The sequence below is a fragment of the Grus americana genome, chromosome 3, assembly GCF_028858705.1.
Source record: "Grus americana isolate bGruAme1 chromosome 3, bGruAme1.mat, whole genome shotgun sequence".
Taxonomy (NCBI): Eukaryota; Metazoa; Chordata; class Aves; order Gruiformes; family Gruidae; genus Grus; species Grus americana.
The window spans coordinates 57712596-57732412 of NC_072854.1; the positions used below are offsets into that span (position 1 = coordinate 57712596).

General features: G+C 40.4%; 1 protein-coding gene across 1 annotated transcript in view; it reads left to right on the forward strand.

Annotated features, from left to right (window-relative positions):
- NKAIN2 (sodium/potassium transporting ATPase interacting 2) overlaps positions 1-19817 on the forward strand; it is a 566373-nt gene that overhangs the window by 19546 nt on the left and 527010 nt on the right. The gene's annotated exons all lie outside the window — the stretch shown is intronic.

The window sequence follows — 19817 nt, forward strand, 5'->3', positions numbered from 1 at the left end:
ATCCTTAACCCTTGATGCTTTCCTTTTCAGGAGTGATCTTATTTCATTTCTTCTTTAGTAAAGTGGTTCAAAGAGTAGTTACACTAATCATTGCTGTTACCCAAAAACTGGATTCAGGCCCTAGGACATTATTAAAAACATTAACTAAACTCTTGAAAAGATTCCTTATAAGAACTACTTTTATTACAACACCAAGTTGCTTTGTCAGGAAAAGTAGGATTTAGGTAGAAGGATCAAACATAAATTCTACTTCTCTCTCTTTTTTTTTTTTCCTTGCACTCTAAGATATGGTTGTTTCTGTCATCATCAGTAATTATCTAAAAAAGCTTTGCAAAGGGAAATTCCTTAAGCTTGCATTCTTCTGCTAAGTTACTGGTCATGGTCTGATTTTATTCAGTGAGACTGTAAAGCCAGTTTCAACAATAACAAAAACCCGAGTATACTTGGAGTTCTCTGTGCCTAGGAGAACTACTGAGTAAGTCTAAATCTGGGCAGCCTGGTAATTGTCATAACATTGCTCTTTTCTGTTCATTCTCTGAGCTCTGCGCCCTCTCCGCAGAGCAGCACTGTGTGTGTGTAACCTGCCGCAGGCTGAGTGTGAGAGTCCCCTTCGGACGGGGGATGCCAGGCGTGAGGGGCTGAGGGCAGCACGCAGGGCGCTGGCACTCTTCACCGGATTGTGATCTTTTGCCTTTGAGTATCTCTCTGTGGCTCTTTTATTTCTCTGAATAGCTCCTTATAGCAATTTCCAAACAGCTGAAGATACTTTGATGTTGGAATTGAGATTATTTCTTTTTGGAGTAATCTTTCCTGGGTGCTTTTTTCAATGTGCCTGGACCATGTTTTGCACAGAATGGAGTTTTTGCTGAGCGTTGTCCTGTGTTTTACATCCCACAGGCAGAACTGAGCTGTTCTTTTCTTAATCTGTCCTTCTCTTTGGCTGTGCTGTCCTTTGAATCTGGGGAAAAAAGGGTGTTGTGGTTTATTTGTTACATATCCATCTGATTACCGTTGCTATGAGCTTACTGCCATCTGGCAGACGAGAAAAAAACCCCACCACCATCACCACCACCACCAAAAAAACCCCTTTATGACCCACAGTCTTCGTAAGTACAGTTCTGGTACTGTCAGATGCATGGTGTGCTTTCTGGGCTTATCAAAGGTCAGTGATGTTTCTTCATGTTTCCAGTGTCTTTCAGTTCAAGCAAGTGTGCTTTCAACAGACCGATTATGAGTTTGTGAAAGCAAGACTCAAGTTTTTGAAAGCTGCCCCTGTTTTCAGTCACCCAAATCTGTTAAAATTTAAATATAAAATGGATATCCAAATGCCTTTCTGGCAGCTTTGAAAGTCTTAGCTTATGGGAGCTCTGTTGCAATTGCCAGAGTCCAATCCACGAAACCTGTATATCAGCCAAGTGATTCAAGAAAATTATTGGTAGCCACCATTATGGTTTTGTTTTCATTGGCAAGAAAATTAATGTGGTAGCTTTGTTATCTTGCCTCAGTTTTTCATCCAGACTGCCAGTAATAAAAAGTATGATTACTTCATTGGAAATGTGCTTCTTGCTATAATTCCTGGAATCTTCTCTGTTGTATTTTCTTTTCTCTGTCTTATTTTTATTTCTCTTATTATATGCATAAAAATTAATCAGATGATGATGTTTGGTATTTGTAAAGCTTAAACTGCTCCTTGTATTTGGCAATACAAAGCTAAATTAGGGATCTTTTCCAGTTTTGATTACTTTTGAATGTAATGCCTTCTAGCTTTTACCTCCTTGTTACTCACCTATATTTGCAGTTGTAAATATTGTCAAAAAGAAATATAGTAGAAATCAGATTCCTGACTACTTTTTAATTTCTTCCTTTTTTCTTCCATTCCATCTCCCAATAAAGTTTTAAAGCATATGTATCTAACTAACTTCCTTTTCTATAGGAAATGACTAAATGTTATGTTAAATGTAATTTATAGAAACAGATGGGCAATTATGTGCATGATATGAGATAATATCTCAGTATCTTTAAAATATATCCTTAGATAAATGTTTACTCATGTAGAAGTTATTCTCTCTTTAAGAAATACTGATAAGTAATACTATGTGGTGGGTTGACCCTGGCTGGAGGCCAGGTGCCCACCAGAGCTGCTCTATCACTCCCCTCATTCACTAGACGGGAGAAAAGGTGTAACGAAAAGCTTATGGGTCGAGATAAGGGCAGGGAGAGATCACTCACCAATTACTGTCACGGGCAAAACAGACTCAACTTGGGAAAATTACTTTCATTTATTACCAATCAAATCAGAGTAGGATAATGAGAAATAAAAACCTAAACCTTAAAACACCTTCCCCTCACCCCTCCCTTCTTCCTGGGCTTAGCTTCACTCCCAAATTCTGTACCTACTCCCCCTGCAGCAGCACAGGGGGACAGGGGATGGGGGTTACGGTCAGTTCATCACACGCCGTCTCTGCCCCTCCTTCCTCCTCAGGGGGAGGACTCCTCACACTCTGTCCCTGCTCCAGCATGGGGTCCCTCCCATGGGAGACAGTCCTCCACCAACTTCTCCAAGGTGAGTCCTTCCCACAGGCTGCAGTTCTTCATGAACTGCTCCAGTGTGGTCCCTTCCACAGGGTGCAGACCTTCAGGAACAGACTGCTCCAGTGTGGGTCCCCCATGGGGTCACAAGCCCTGCCAGCAAACCTGCTCCATTGTGGCCTCCGCTCTCCACGGGGCCACAGGTCCTGCCAGGAACTTGCTCCAGCACAGGCTTCCATGGGGTCACAGCCTCCTTCAGGTACCTCCACCTGCTCCGGCGTGGGGTCCTCCACGGGCTGCAGATGGATATCTGCTCCACCATGGACCTCCATGGGCTGCAGAGGGACAGCCTACCTCACAATGGTGTTCTCCATGGGTTGCAGAGGAATCTCTGCACTGGTGTCTGGCGCACCTCCTCCCTCTCCTTCTGCGCTGACCTTGGTGTCTGCAGAGTTGTTCCTCTCAGATCTTCTCACTCTCTCTGGCTACAATTGCTCCTGGTGTTTTGTTGGCTTTTTTTCCCCTCCTTCTTAACTCTGTTATCTCAGAGGCACTACCACCGTCACTGATGGTCTCGGCCTTGGTCAGCGGTGGGTCCATCTTGGAGCCGTCTGGCATCAGTTCTGTCAGACGTGGGGGAAGCTTCTGGCAGCTTCTCACAGAAGCCACCCCTGTAGCCTCCTTGCTAGCAAAACCTGGCCATGCAAACCCAATACATACTAGTAGCTAGAATTTGCATGTGAGGAAAGATTAATTTAAGACAAACTTAAAGCCTTATTTTTGTTATATTCAAAGGATATTTTCCTTCTGTTTATCTAGCACAAGCACATGACCAGTTAAACAGAGTTTGTGAATAGCTGCATTTCATGTTATGACAAAAAATGTAGACAGTGATTATCACTGGGTCTAAAGAAAACAAAAATAGTTATGGTGAAAAAAGACATGGAATATCTTCATTATTTGGGGACATCTGTCCTGTTAATTTGTATGGCAGTACTGAAGTTAGACTACAGCTGCGTTCTCCTAGTCACTGTATAAAAATATCAGATACCATAGATCCCCGTCTGACAATACTGTCAGAGTGGCTATAACAGTATGCAAGATTGGGTAAATTATCAAAGGTTACAAACTTTCCAACATTCCTAGTCAGCTGGAGGAATATAAATATAGGCTGGAAGTGGTTATCACTGGTGCTATCTCCTTAGGTGGCCATTGAGAACCTTCTCCTTTATTCTGAAAGCTCTTCCAAGAACTGACTGGAAAGTAAAAGGATCCTGTTATTTTGCCATTTATGTTGCCTCATCGTTTGCAGCCTAGAATATGAAAGAGTTATGGCAATCCCTAAAGTATTAAAGATTTGCTTTTATATATTTGAAAATTTTCTTAAGGAGCATAGTTGCTGCCAGTGATAATGCCTGCTGAGATGGAAGTTTAGATGTTAGCAGTTTTGAAAACAGAGTTGAGAAGGTGACTTGGCTTTAAGATGGTGATCCTTTAAGTAAAGGTCCAGTTGAACAAGTCCTCCTGCCTGTACATTTTAGACATCTGTTGAAGGGTTCCAGCTTGTTATCACTAAGCTCTGTAATAGTGTAATATGGCTTTAGTTTACTGCCATCTAGGTAATGTTGTTACTGATTTGTAGAGTTTAACCTCTCAGGGCCAATCCAGAAAAGTATAGATTTCTGTTGTTCATGAACACTCTGGCTCTTGTTATATATGTATACTCTTACAGTGCATTGCACCTTCAGACTCTTTTACAATGCTCAGCTAACTCATAGCAATATTTTGAGGATGACAGTCTCTCTGCATTTCACACAAACAGAAAAGCTGAGGTTGCAGCATTGTCATTGATTAAGCAGTAATAAATAATTGTACTGAAATATGGTGTCAGCTTCATATTCAGCTCAACTGATTTCAAAATGCAAAACTTTCCTCTGAGAAGTTTTTTCTTCAATGTTAATATGATTTTATTTTCCAGGCAGCTTCAGAAATAAATATTGTTAGAATGATCAAAGTGAATCACCCATGTTTTCCAATTTGAACAAATATCTGGAAATGCTCATCACTAAGCTATGTGTGAATTTGGTCTAGTGTATTAACTTTTGAAAAATATTTTATACAGGCATGTTGAATCAAGAGCAACAATGATCAAGCCACCAGCTATACTGGTAATGAAACTCAGTGTGGGTTAAACAGCTTTATTTTGGGCTGTGTTCAGTCCATCTTTTTCAAGGAATCTCTTCGAGGATAGTGTTCAGGTTTTAATTAAAAATAAAAATGGCAATAGGTAGAATGAATTTTATTATGTACTTTATTTTGCTTCACCTAATACCATTTATGTTTACTTTCAAATATATTTCACTTATTCCTTGACTTTGTCCTAGAAAATGTAGCACATACTGTAAAAGTTATAACTGATTGATATTGTATTCTTTTCAATTACCACTATACTTTAAATACTATTTAGATATTCTTACCAAATGATTATATACTGCTCTTAAAATATTTACTTTTTTCAATGATTGAAGTGGTATTCAGGAAAAATTGACATACAAATTACATTTCTGGCTTGACAAATGGCAGAATACACAGGACAAAAAGAGGAAAAAAGTGATCCCCCAGGTTTGCTCTTCTGTCAAAATTGGCTTTCAAATTTGTCATTGGCAAGTGCTCAACTTTGCAAAAGAATTTAGACTTTGGAACTATAAAGTGGATGTTTACAAGCTGACATGTTTTGAAGATAGAATCACTGTAGAATTTTGTAAACACAGAAAATGCTTTTTTTTTTTTTTTTTACAATTGTTTTGGATAGATTCTGATTATTTTTAAAGTGTGAAATCAGTCATGCCCCAATAAATGTGTTTTTTATCCTCCTGCCTGTCATAGAATCATAGAATGGTTTGGGTTGGAAGGCACCTGAATGATCATCTAGTTCCAACCCTCTGCCATGGGCAGGGACACCCTCCACTAGACCAGGTTGCCCAAAGCCCCATCCAACCTGGCCTTGAACACTTCCAGAGAGGGGGCATCCACAACCTCTCTGGGCAACCTGTTCCAGTGCCTCACCACCCCCACAGTAAAGAATTTCTTCCTAACATCTAATCTAAATCGACCCTCCTTCAGCTTAAACCCATTACCCCTTGTCCTGTCACTCCACTCCCTCATAAACAGTCCCTCCCCAGCTTTCCTGTAGGCCCCTTCAGGTGCTGGAAGGCCGCAATTAGATCTCGCCAGAGCCTTCTCCTCTCCAGGCTGAACAAGCCCAACTCTCTCAGCCTGTCCTCATAGGAGAGGTGCTCCAGCCCTCTGATCAGCTTCGTGGCCCTCCTGTGGACTTGCTCCAACAGGTCCATGTCCTTCTTATGTTGGAGCCCCCAGAGCTGGATGTAGTAGTCTGGGTGGGGTTTCACAAGAGCGGAGTAGAGGGGGAGAATCACCTCCCTCAACCTGCTGGTCATGCTTCTTTTGATGCAGCCTAGGATATGGTTGGCTTTCTGGGCTGCAAGTGCTCATTGCCAGGTCATGTTGAGCTTGTCATCAACCAACATCCCCAAGTCCTTCTCCTCAGAGCTGCTCTCAATCCATTCTGTGCCCAGCCTGTAGTTGTGCTTGGGATTGTGCTGACCCATGTGCAGGACCTTGCACTTGGCCTTGTTGACCGTTATAAGATTCACATGGGCCCAGCTCTCCAGCCTGTCAAGGTCCCTCTGGATGGTATCCCTTCCCTCCAGCGTGTCGATTGCACCATACAGCTTGATGTCACTGGTAAACTTGCTGAGGGTGCACTTGATGCCACTGTCCATGTTGCCGACAAAGTTGTTAAACATATTCTCTATGCTATGGAGAATCCTAGTTCTTTATCACTAGAAAGGACAAGTAGGATTTCAGGCCCAGTTCCTACACAGATTTACACCGCTGGACAAGTGTCTAGTTTAGCTCTCCTTCCTTCATTTGTGAGTCCTTACGCTGTGCAGGTCCTTACACTTCACTGCTGCATGAGTGTCGGTGAGGACTAGAGTGCTGTTGCCTTGCTGTAAAGGCTAATGCGGGGTTCCGGTGTCTCAATTTAATTCCTCTAAAGATGCAAAGATATATATATATATTTTTTAATTATTTTTTCCTTAAGAAGATTCTGACTTGAAAAAGTAGCCAGAGCTTTTGATACACAAAGATACAAGAATAGCAGACTTCTGAAGCAACAAACCAGAATTCTGTCTGATTATTTCTGCTCTTCATTTCTTTTAACCACATTTTTTTCCACCTACATTTAGTCTTTATCATTTTTTAAATAAGTGCTGAGAGCTGTGTGATCATATGATTAAAGACAATATAATAATGCATATCTTAATGGTGTATCATAAGGTCAGAAGATTAAATCTGCAGAGGCTGCCTCTTGACATTTTTCTAAAATTTGCATGTGCCTTTTCTCCAAACTTTCTTATCAAAATTTTTGCAATTTTTCTTGTTAGGACGCACAGGCTACACATATGCACACAAAGAAAAGACACTAAATTCCTCCATTTCAAACCCTATTAGCTGCTAGTTGAGTCTGCAGAGTCACTGACAGCTATTGTAGGCTGCTTGTCCTCCCTTATGTCAGTCATTAGTAGTGTCTAGTGTCTGCAGAATGCTTTTTGGATGTGTTTCACAGCTGTGTGCTGACAGCAAAGGAGCATTGAGACATGCAAGATGTACGGTTGCTTTGACTCTGGGTCATGCAGTGGTGTCCATCCGAAGCTGAAGGATGCTTCCTGCCAAACCTTGACTCTAGAGTTGTAAGTCTTTACCATTATCTGCTCTCAGGAAGCAGTTAAGAAACCTTTTGTCAAAATGTCTCATCTCCAGAAATAGTTGCTCAAAATAGCAAGATCTTGCCATCGATTACATGCTATGTTCATTCTTCTGGCTGTCATATGATCTGCTGTTAGTGACCTTGTAAGCTCTTTTATGAACCTAGGGGTTGAGTGAAAACTTGGGATGGGAAAGAAAGCTCCCATCCCCTGGGTAGAGTTTCTTATTAATTATGAATCCAGTTTCCTGAGTCTTCAGCATCTTCAGGGTCTGGAGTGATGCTCAGTGTATTGCCAACACTCTGGAGGACAGCTGAACTTCAACACCAGCATCTCCTGTGTCATCATGAGACTTACAGTATCCAGACCATGGATCCTGCCTCGTACTGCACCAAATGTCTCCCTCCTTCATCTCTCTGTGCTGCACGGGGTGTCATTTTTCCCTTCCCACTTCTGTACTAGGTTTGTCCACATCCCATCTGTTGTATCCTTGCAAACCACCTACTCTTTACTCACTTACTTTCCTAATTTGGCCCTCTTAAAATAAAAAGGCAAAGAACTCTGCTCCCGTGTATGGTTCAATATTAGAAGCGATAAACTATGATGTGTCTCTCTCCCAGCATCGGATTACCTGAACCACATCATCTGAGCCCTGTTTCATGCCTCTGTATACCTGTTCTGCTTTTTCTACTTTTCCCATTCCCTCCCACCATGATCCTTCCCATTCCCCTGGGCCTCCTCCTTTATTTCAGTCCTCCCTCATTTTTCATCTTACAACCTGTTTCCTTCCCTGTTCCTTGATCTGCTTTGTGGGAGTCAGGCTGCCTCTTCCTTCATTTGGTATCATCTGGCATGACTGAAAGCAAGTAAACCCAACATTTTATTGCATTGACACAGAAAAACACCCCGATTGGATTGAAGTCAGGTGGTGCTCTCATCTGTCAGCCTCTTCTGGATATTGCTCTTCCATCTCAGAGGTATGTTTGAAGCAGTTCCTGAACTTCAGTGTATATAGACACATCAGGTGGGCTGTACGTTGTAAAGATCCTGGTATTGTTTCAAGTGAGGTCTGACATCCTTGCCAGGTCACCAGCTAATGGATGGAAGAAAGACATGGCTAGTGCAGCAGAAACTATATCAGGAGTCCGACTTTTCATCACAAATCAACAGTCTTAGAATGGAAGACGCGTAATGTCTAACCTGATAATGTTACAGTAAATGAAGAAAGTTTGATTGGTGAGAGAAATGGTGATTTGGAAGCAAGAGGAGTTATTTCTGATGTGTACCTGTATTCTCTGGCATGTGATTTCCTTCAATGTGAGATGTGTTTCTTTAATATGCAAAACAAGCATGTGAACATAAGCTTTGAAACTTTGAATTGCATGATTAACGTGTGGACAAAAATATAATTACTGGCATGTATTTTCATCTGACTGTTAGGCAACCTTCCAGTCCCACATTTTGAAATTAAGATTCCTTTGCCACTTTCCAAATAAGTCAAATGTAAAATTGGATAAAGTTTGTAATGTATTCTGGTAGTTCCTCTACTGATTATCCTGACAGTGTGATTAATAAAATCACTATGTGATTTTGCATCATACATTCTTGGATAACAACTTTTGAAAGAATGCTTCATTCCTACTCAAATTGAAAATACCTCTGTGTGACTTATTGTACACCTTACCAGAGAACTTCACATAGTTTCTTCTATCCATTCTTGACTGCGAAAACCACTGGTTGCACTAAAGAAATAGGAAGAACACTGGATTTTGTAAAATCCTGGCAATTGGGCCAACAAGGTCTCTTAATGGACCGGAGTGACAGACATAACAAGTATTAGTTATTCTCCCTGGCAGTTTCTGAGTCAGAAGTGCTTTAATGCTGCTGAGGCCAAGGGAAGTCACAGTGGATGTGGTGGTGGTGGTGCCATGTCTGGCTCTTCACTGATATAGATAGGATTAAGGCTGGGTGATGAAGCAGTTACCATGTCCCTGGGGGTGCTGTTTTTGGAAGACTCCTGACATTGCATGGGGTACCCACCCGACAGCGTAGTAGCCACACAAAGGAACTTGAGTCTTACTGTTGAAGTGAACTCAGTGTTGGTCTGAATTCTGGGTGAAGAAGATCCCGAGTCCAAGATTTCATCAACAGGCACAAGGTCTGTAGTCACAGTCCATGAGTCACGCAGGGGTTTAAGTAGCAATGGAACTACAGAGCAATGGCCACAGGCGATACTGCAGCTGTCACACTATCTGAATACCATTAATTCATTAATCACAAAGTTTGTCGTAATGTGATTGTCCCTGATCGGAGGATGTGTGGTTGCCAGCAAGATTGTCAGGATTGCACTTTGACTCCCCATGGAAACAGTCTTTATTTACTGTATAATTAATTGGTAAGTTAAATGGCTGAATAAAACAAGGCCTGGCATTAAGTTTGATGCTGGTTTTCTGGCAGCCCCTCAGGGCAGTGCTTTCCCTCTCAGTGTTCCCAGCATAATTAAATATCACTCATCCTTTGAAGGACTTCCCAGGTAGGAAGAAAAGAAAAGAGAACAGTGCAAGCAGGGAGGATGTAGGGGAAATAGAGAGAGCAGACTGAGGGACCTTAGTATGGGGGAAAGGGGGAAGCGGGGACCCGACAGGGACAGCATTTGGGGCAGGTGGAGGTGGTTAACACAGGTCCTTCACTTTTAGCTGAGAACAGCTGAGGATCTCTAGTGGTTCAGAAACACAAGAAAGTTATGGTATCAGCTGATGCACTGTAACATACTCTGCATATTTAAAATCACTTACCCCTTCAGCTTTTCGGTACTTTTTTTTTTTTGGTAGATATACTTCTAAGCACTAGGAAAATGTTTCAAAAGGATGGGGGACCATGTTTTCAGAAGTGGCCACTGCTTTCAGATAGCTCAATTTTAAATGTATAACCTGAAATACACCAGAACATAATTTCACAGGGGTTTGTAGCCACAGTTCCTGTTCACTGTACTTTGATTTTTGGATACATTTGTGGAATTTAAATCACAAGTTTACTTTGGATGGGATCCATGGAACTGTTGTTCCCCTGCAAAAATACTGGCCCAAAGTGATTTTCCAGTCCCCATATGGTGGCATTAGGAAAAAAACTACTGGATTCTGGGTGCAATCTGTGCATTTTATTCAACTTTGAAAGAAAGTAAAAGAAATATTATACTGCAAGAAGACCATATGATGCTAATTGGCAACATCAGAAGTTCATTCCAGTGGAGTTTACAAATTCTGATTATGGGACTGTAGTTTATAGAAGTTAAAAAGCATTTTGTAGTTTATGAAGTAAGTTAAGTACAGCTTTGCAGTTTTCATGAGAATCATTGAGGATAAAGAGGGTAGAAATTTACTCTTAACTGAAGCCCTATGATTAACTCAGGCTTTTTTATCTCTCAGCAGGGATTAAAAGGAAGGCAATGGGTGGCACAGGATGTATTGAATTAAAAAGTTAAAAATACAGGAGTGTAGAATGGGCCTTAGGGTAACAATCAGAAAGCATTCAAAGAACAAGTCTGTTGATGAGTTTCTATCTAAAAGGTAGGTACTTTGCAGACAGATAGATTAGATAAGGGATCAAATCCTGGAGCTCATGGATTTAAACTAGCTGAGTTTCTAGCCCAGGGGGACTGCCGTTCCTTTGGGGGTCTGTTTTGCTACTGTTCTCCAAATACTACCTATCAGCAATTACACTGAATATTAATGGCAGCACTTGACAATCCTGGCAAGGATTTGGTAATAATTTTATGGTAACCTGCATTTTCTGCAGCTTTGCTGTTGTCAGCCTTCACGTAGGTGGTTAAAGTACACGATTTTTGCTGGAACTAAATTGGGGCTGACTGCCGCCGCTGCTAAGGGCAGGAGGGCCACAGAGCAGAAAGTTGCTGCTTTTGACCTGAAGACTTGCTGAGCACCATCTCCATAGGGAGCCGCAGCCGAAGGTCCACAGGGCCCCGATCCCAGCAGTGCCACAGCTCTGGCGTATCTGTCTTCATGCCTTGCTGAGCGTGATCCGGAGCCGCGGGGAGAGGGGCCCTTTACTGGATCTTGCTTTTCTTACTCACCTCCATTTCAGTGCTCTGACTGAGCATCAGCTAAACTTTGTACAATTTATTTACGATGCTGTATACATTCATTAGATGTGCAGAATAAAGTAGATATACAGTGAGTCCGTAGGGGGAAAAAAAAAATTAAAAAAAAAATCACTGAATCAGTAGCTGGAGGAACACTGTTATTAGGCTGTCAGCTCTTCTCAGCAGAGACTTGCAGATACATGGCACAGCAAACTGCAGCCAAGTGACCTAGAAAGGCGTATGCTTTATCTAGAAGTCAGCCTGCTTCTCGGGCAATAACATATCGCGAGTTGATGGTCGGTGGCTGTGTGCTGACCTCCGATGGGCCTGCCCTGCTGCAAACAGATTTCTGCTCTTGCCCCGCCTCTGCTAATAAACAACACAAGCTCTTACAGCTCACATGCACGGGGAAGGAGTTATTTCACTGGGGCAATTTTTATTTAAGTTGGCCTCTTTCATATCTTTCCATAAAACTCCCGAGGCTGCTGCTGGTTTACCAGCAGGTAGGCTGAGGCTGCAGTCTGCTGCGCTGACCACAGTTAGAGCTGTCTGATTCACTGAAGTGCCTTGACTGTCTGTACCCTTCTGCTGTCTTCCATACATGCCATATGCTCTTTGGCTCATTTACTGTCATCTTCTGTGTCTGCATTATGCCAAGTCCTGAGATCTGACTTGGACTTCACACGCTACATGAATGCCACTGTAACTATACTCTTCCTTATATAGGAGCTGTTGTAATCTTCTCTCTGTTTAAGGCTTAATTTCCAAAGCAACACTGTAATATTTAATACTTTGAAATTAGGCTAATTGGAATGTGGATGTCACCGGCTCCTACCTCATGCAATCACTAATCCTGAAGCACTGCTAGCGATAAAAATGGGGAGGAAAATATTCCAGGTATCTTTGATAGGATATGGATTCTCCTAGCTCGCCACTTCTGTTGGTTTCTAAGCACAACAGCAATTCTTAAATCCTTCAGAAATTCAGACATGGTGGCAAAATCCAGCAGGAGCCCACACTTTTCACAAAAGTAAGATATTACCAGTCAAAATGCCTTGAGGATGTAGGAATTGGGGACTCCTTTGCCTCCAGCCTGCCATCTGGTGCTCTCAGAATCTCAGTGGGACCCACAGCCTTCTGAGCACATGCATTTTTTTCCAAAAAATATGATTATATTCAAAGACACACGAGTGCTCTGGCACACTATTTTCTACTGACCTGCTTTGAGTAGTAGGCATGGTTTATCTTGAGCACTCCAGAGGCCCCCTGGAAGGATTATAATGTGATTAATTAACTAAAAGGAATATAATGATGAGTAAAGAACAAGATGTTGAATTTTCTTTACACGTCGTGCATCTCCTAGCTTCATAATGTGTGCAATCCGAGTATTCATTTAATGTAATTTTTCTGTGTATCTCATTTTCCAGATTTCTTCATCTGCCTCCAGAAAGTTCATAATTAAGAAAGATAATGAGGCCCACATGTTCATCTGTACTATTGAAAGCACTTAGAATTAATAGCAGGAGAAGGGTGTTACTGTAAGTGCAGATCAATCACTAGTGGTAGATGGGGCATACATATTGCCAGCAGGGTTTTGGAGATATAGTATCAATGGTATAGACCGAATCAGAATTCTCTCTGATGGTTTTGAGGGGCGTACATGGTAGCACTTGAACACTAAGAGGACCAGCTGGTGAAACTCACTATGCTCTGTAAAGACAGAGTATAATCGATAATGTAATCCATACATATAGACATATAGATGCATAGAAACACATACATACCTGTAGACACATATGGAGCTGGGAAGTTCCAATATCAAAGACAAACCAAAAGGGACAAAACAAACTTTGACATTAATCCATTGTGTACTTCTTGTGTTGGTTTTGCAGAACCTGGCTCATGATTTCTGCTCTGACTCATTAGTGATACCTCAGTGCCAGATTGCCTATCTCAGGCCTTCAACCCAAGCTCTTTGATCAGCTTATGATGATATTTCCCCCCTCCTCACCCACCCTTACCCTTCTGGATATCAGCAAGGCTGTAATATTTTTCTTCTAAATTTGACATTTGTGTATTTTCACAACGACAGTTTGTTTTTGTGCTACAAGAATGTATGTTTTTGCCCCCTTTTTGGCTTTTGGTTTTTTAATTACCCCCCTGACTAGCCTAGCCAGCTTGTCCCTAACAGATTGGTTCCTTATCTGCCAAGAAAGAGGCAATCAAAATTATGCAGAACTTCTCTGTACAAACTGGATTAACGTTACACCAAGTTCAAGCTTTCTGTTTTAAAAGATTTACTTCCACAGTCTTTTGCTTCCTTCCCTTCCCCCCACTTCCCACTTTTGTTTGTGGGACAGACAGGCTTGTTGGATGTCGTGGTTTAACCCTGCTGGCAGCTAAAACAACTACACATCCATTTGCCAACTCCTCCCCGCCCCACCAAGTGGGATGGGGGAGAAAATTTGGGGGGGGGGGGGGGGGAAAAAAAGGTAAAACTCGAGATAAAGACAGTTTAATAGGCCAGAAAAGGAAGATAATAATAACAATAGCAATAATAATAATGATGATAAAATAATATACAAAGCAAGTGATACATAGCACAATGTCTCACCACCCGAAGCCAATACTAAGCTAGTTCCCGCGCTGAGCTGCCTCCCAGCCAACCCCCTAGTTATATACTGAATGTGACATCATATGGTATGTAATATCCTTTGGCCAGTTTGGGTCAGCTGTCCTGGCTGTGTTCCCTCTCAGCTTCTTGTCTCCCCCCGCTTCCCATTGGCAGGCCAGTATGAGAAGCTGAAAAGTCCTTGACTTCTTTGCAACAGCTAAAAACATCAGTGTGTTATCAACATTATGCTTGTCCTAAATCCAAAACCCAGCACTATACCAGCTGCTAAGAAGAAAATTAACTCTATCCCTGCCAAAACCAGGACACTGGAAAAACCAAAATACAGAACTGTCCTTCATTAGCCTTTTAAGTTATTTCTCTGTTGTCTGTGAATGACTGAAATAAATAGTACTTATATTAAAATCTGTAGCTCTGTGTGTTCTGATGATTTCAGAAATCTGTTCAATGCACAGTGCTGGGAAACCATCATATCATCCTCCTGGGCATCAACCTTTTGCAGGTTTGTTTACTGTTTTTCTTAGAATGGAAACTTAAACAAGGATCATATGACTTCCTTAGAAAGTTGGTGATCTTTTTATTAATACACTTATAGCCTTTGGGCTGACCTGTACAGTTCCATAAAAATGTCTGTTCTACTCAGGTGTTTTCAGTTTCAGGGACATTTTGTGAAATTTCTAAACCAAGAAGCTGATACTGCTGATCTGTTCTTTTTTTGTTCAGTTGGGTTTGTTTATTTGTTTTTCCTGGAAGCTTTTAGCTGTGTAGAATGTCACCTGGTTTATTTGCCTCTGGTAAATTAACTGCAAAGGTTTCTGATTTCCAGTCTCTTATTCTTTAATACTTTCTTCTTTTGTTTCCTGATCCTTGTGTGCTAATGTTTGATTTACATGTATTTCTCAGGCTCACATCTTCTGTGCTTGTCCTTTCAAATTATTTTAAAACTGTTCTTCCACATTGTCGTTTTTCTACTTTCCAGTAGTTCATCTTTTCCTACCTGAAGCCAGATAGCATGGTTTGGGTTGGGGTTTGTTTGTTTTGGTTTGTTTGTTCTTTTTTTTTTTCCTGGGGCAGCCCCTTCTCAAGTGTGTATCATAGCTAGTGCCATGCAATCCCATCACATTTCCATAAATGCATCTTCTCAAAAGGCATGGCTCTTCCATCAGACCAACCGATTGCCGGAAATGGACCAGGTTAGCACCTTAGTTATCTATCCTTAATTAAAATAAAATCCCCAAACCATGGGTGATTTGGAGCATTAAGAACAAATGAGCCAAAAAGGTTAATTACCAAGGGCATGCATAGAGTAAGACGGAAGACTGATCGTGTGTGTATATGTTGGTGTTGGGTTTTTTTTTCCTCCCTAATGGAGGTAGTAAAGGGGTTAAGATGAAGTTTAGGAGCAGTTAGGATAAGAGAGGAAAAGGGGCAAGTGTGGATTTTGTCACTGAAATATTAAGATCAAAGCCTAGGAGAAAGGTAACTCTGACAAGTTATGAAATGGTAGCTTTTCAATATAATGTGCTTGATATATTAATTAAAATCCATATATTTATACCTTTTGACCCATAATAAAGGTAGAATGTGAAAATGTGAAGTTTGGGGCTTTCTCAATGTTAGATTTCCCATTGGAGGGCATTGGGTTTTAGAAAGCAACTATAAAGTGTAATTATAACATCAAATATATTCTCAACTTATTTGTACATTCTGAAGGAAATGGCTATCACGGGAAATTCTGTATCAAAAAAAAAGTGAGGCTTTTGTTATGTTTTGCTTTCAACTTTTAATTGTGGCCATTTAGAATTCATCCTTTGTATGATAATGTGTGAGGATAATCCACTAAGAAGAATATTCTTCTTCAATTAAACTTGGATGGATGGATGGTGTTTTCTTGCTTCTCTGTAGGATCAGCTATAGGATATGCATAAAAAGCAAATGAGTTTATCTACAATACAGCTAAACCTAATTTAACTAATGCAGTTACTAGCTGCTTCTAACATCTGTGAAAATAATTTCACTCCAGGCTATTTTAATGTCAGCTTGCTTTTGGGGACTAATTGTGAACATGCAATAACCATCATATATTATGTAGAATAAGAAAGCAAGGGCAAAGTGTACAAGGTAGGTTGGCTCAATATCCTGAAATTACTTACTCTTCAGTTTTGCTTTGTCACTTCCTCTATTCATATATTTACAGTTTAAAAAATCTGTGTCTGTGTTTCCTTTGGCTTGGTGTTCCGGAGAGAAAAAAGAACCATAAAATCTTTACATGAGAGGAATAGTTTTGTTTTCAAGAGGAAAGCAACTCTGCTAAGGTGGATAACAGTGAAAAGCCAATTTTCTGAAAAGACCTGCTCTTGCAAGCAGCCCACAGGAATTCTAGTTCAATTTGGTATGAAGAGCATAAACACTTGAAGCCAAACTAGACCGATGGTCTGTTTGTGGGTGTGTGCACACTTGTCAAGCAGTATGTTTGAATCTTCACTGAACTTTGGATCCAGCACATGGTGATGGAAACAGGCTGTGCTGGCCATCTACAAGCATGATTCTTCAGCTAGTGAATGTGTAAATGTGTCCACTGTGTTCATTTCATGTAAATCATTTAGACATATGATGCAACTGATGGTGGAAGAGGGTCCATAGAACTCATTGTTTAATGACATGACTTGATCAAGAGCGCCACCTTATTGACAGTCAAACCACCTTCTGAAACAACTGTAATAAATCAAAGTATTAAACCTCTCCTATGTGCTACTTCTAGCCTTCCTGTGCTGGAAGTGTGTAATTTTGTGCGGTTCTATTTGAAAAGCAATACTCTGAAAATGACATAACAAGGTTCCATTTTATATCATCTTTTTGCATTTCTTAAGTGCACATTTTACAAGTAAAGCATTATTATTATTATTATTATTATTACTATTATTAACCATCTACCAACATACATGGGATTGAGGACTGAGATTCTCACCATGAATTGTTAATAGTGCTTAAAAGTCTTCAAGATGAATCATGTGTTCAGTACCTTCATATTTGCATGTTTATAACAGACCAGAATTAGTAAGCAGTTCTGTTGACTCAGGAATGAAAAGCTCCAGTTTGTGCTGTCTGTGTTAGCTCAGGAGCTTTCGTAGGACTAAAGTGCAGTTTTCATTTTCATCTTGGTTGATTCCATATTGCTCTGGTGTACGTGAAATGTAATATGAACCTGCACCCGAGTTCTGCGGTGCTATTTCTTTAACGTTTCCCTCAGGAAAGCTGTGGCCTGCCTTGTGGCCAGTTAGCTGCCAGGAACCGGGATGGGCTGGTTGCAGCTGATTCCTACCTGCAAAAGTCACTGAGTGGCGTGAAGCCACTGGTAGAATGAATGTGCTGGAGGAGTATAGTAAAGAGACTACAGAAAACAGTAGGATGTTTCAAAAGACAAGGTAGACAGATGTCTTTCTGGGATTCCTGGAGCTGAACTGTGGTGCAGAGTGCAGTTCGTTGCTAAAGAAAGCAGTCATGGTGCTGAATACTTCAACAGAATGGACCTGTTGAATAAGAACATTCCCACAGACAATCAGATTTTTTAAAGGTATTTAGGTGCTGACCTAATACTGATTTCACGAAGAGTTAAATGCTTAAATAACACATCTGGCATACATTGACGTCTTTGCTGTCTTGTGTGCTACTATTATGTGCGTAGGTATCTAAATGGTAGGAAGTGCTGTGCAAATAAAGATACACTGAAAGAGAATATCCTCATTCATTATAAAAATGACCTTTGGAAAATACATGATGTTTTAAAAAAATTGGTGTCAAGGTAATATGACCTACTACACCTATGCTAGACACCAATTTAAACAGAAATCCTGGTTAAATTGCATTTTAATACCAATGTCATTTTATTCCTCCTTCTCCTGTGTATTTATCAAGCAGTGACGTAAAACTGACAGTGCTACTCAATGGCAGATAATTTTGTTGTTAAGCATCAGTGTCCTGGCTAGAATTTTACGTTTTCCATCAATCTTTGTTGTCAGGTTATTATAGATTACCCATGGTTCTTACAGTGTTTCTGTTACTTAATGGCATGTAGTAGATATGACACAATATCTGATGGTCGACACATGCGTTTGTGTTGTGCATTCAACATCACTGACTGTTTAGCTTTCTTAGCATCTGACACGCAAGTGTTACTGGTCAATGTCTTAAATTAATGTCAAGCTGTCCTAAGTAGGTGTTCATCTGAATGTCATTACATTAATTGGTCTGCATAGACTTATGGCAAAATTATTAAGGCTATTGTAATATTGCAGAGGAGCAGTAGGTTGAACACACTGCTTGTAACCTGTGGCTGTAAATGAATTCCTAAGCAATTACAAAAGATATATAGTTCTAGGGGTTTAGGTAGAAGTATACTGTGATCCCTCAAAGTACTCGAATTGTTGTAAAGCCAAACGACCCATAATTTGACAGTTAGTTGTTGGGAGGAAAAAAGAGGGAAAGTCTTTTTTTTATTATTCGTGTGAAGATTAAGCTGAATTCTTCAATAAAATGCATTCTCCTTTCTCTCTGTGGTGGCACCTGCTAGTTAAAAGGAAATCTTTGATCCCAAACCACAGTTGTTCTTCTAGTAGCTTTCCCTGATCTTTTCTTAAGGATTTTTCTGAGTTTCTAGAAAACATGGAGTGTTCACTTCAGTGAGTAAGCAGATTTTCATTGTTATTTTAGGAATATGAACAATAATATGTTTTAATTAGAATGCAAAATATGAAGAAGGGAACTGAAATGCTACTTTAAATTATTCTTAAGTCTGAATATTCTTCCACTTTTACAGTACGCAGTGTACAAGCATGTAGAAGAAGCATTTTGTCTGAGGCAAATTCTTTGCAAAGGGTTTTCTGAAGGCACGTGAGTGATGGCAATCAAATCTAAACTGATGATCTGCCCTACATGGCTTTCACATGTGAAAAATGTGTGGTTGGTCCCATCCTTAATGGATGCTGTTCATTTTTTACTACATGTTTTATCTGTGAACCACTATGTCAAGCTAATACAAACTCAGTTACAGGGCATGTTCCATCTATACAATACAGTCTCTTAAAAATTCAGATTTAAACTTCTACATAATAAAGGGATTAAACAGAGTATTTTTGCAGCCAAAGTTTGTGATCGTTGTGTGACCAGAGTAGAGCAGCTGTAGCTCTGGGCAGGGGAATGCACTTCACAGATAGGAAAGTGAGTCCGAGACACACATCTCTAAGGACATAACCATTGGGGTTCCCTGTTGACTTAGCTAAAAGTATCAAGCTATTTAGTTCTTTACCAAACTTGGGCCTAAAAGCCTCAATATGTGACCCACACTTGAATTCTGGAATGGTAGATGCAGGTATTTGTCTTACCTTTCTTGATCACTTATGGCAGAGAATTTCAGAATGACCTTTTTCTTTTCTTTCTTTTCTTTTCTTTTCTTTTCTTTTCTTTTCTTTTCTTTTCTTTTCTTTTCTTTTCTTTTCTTTTCTTTTCTTTTCTTTTCTTTTCTTTTCTTTTCTTTTCTTTTCTTTTCTTTTCTTTTCTTTTCTTTTCTTTTCTTTTCTTTTTCCTTTCCTTTCCTTTCCTTTCCTTTCCTTTCCTTTCCTTTCCTTTCCTTTCCTTTCCTTTCCTTTCCTTTCCTTTTCCTTTTCCTTTCCTTTCCTTTCCTTTCCTTTCCTTTCCTTTCCTTTCCTTTCCTTTCCTTTCCTTTCCTTTCCTTTCCTTTCCTTTCCTTTTCTCTTTTCTTTTCTTTTCT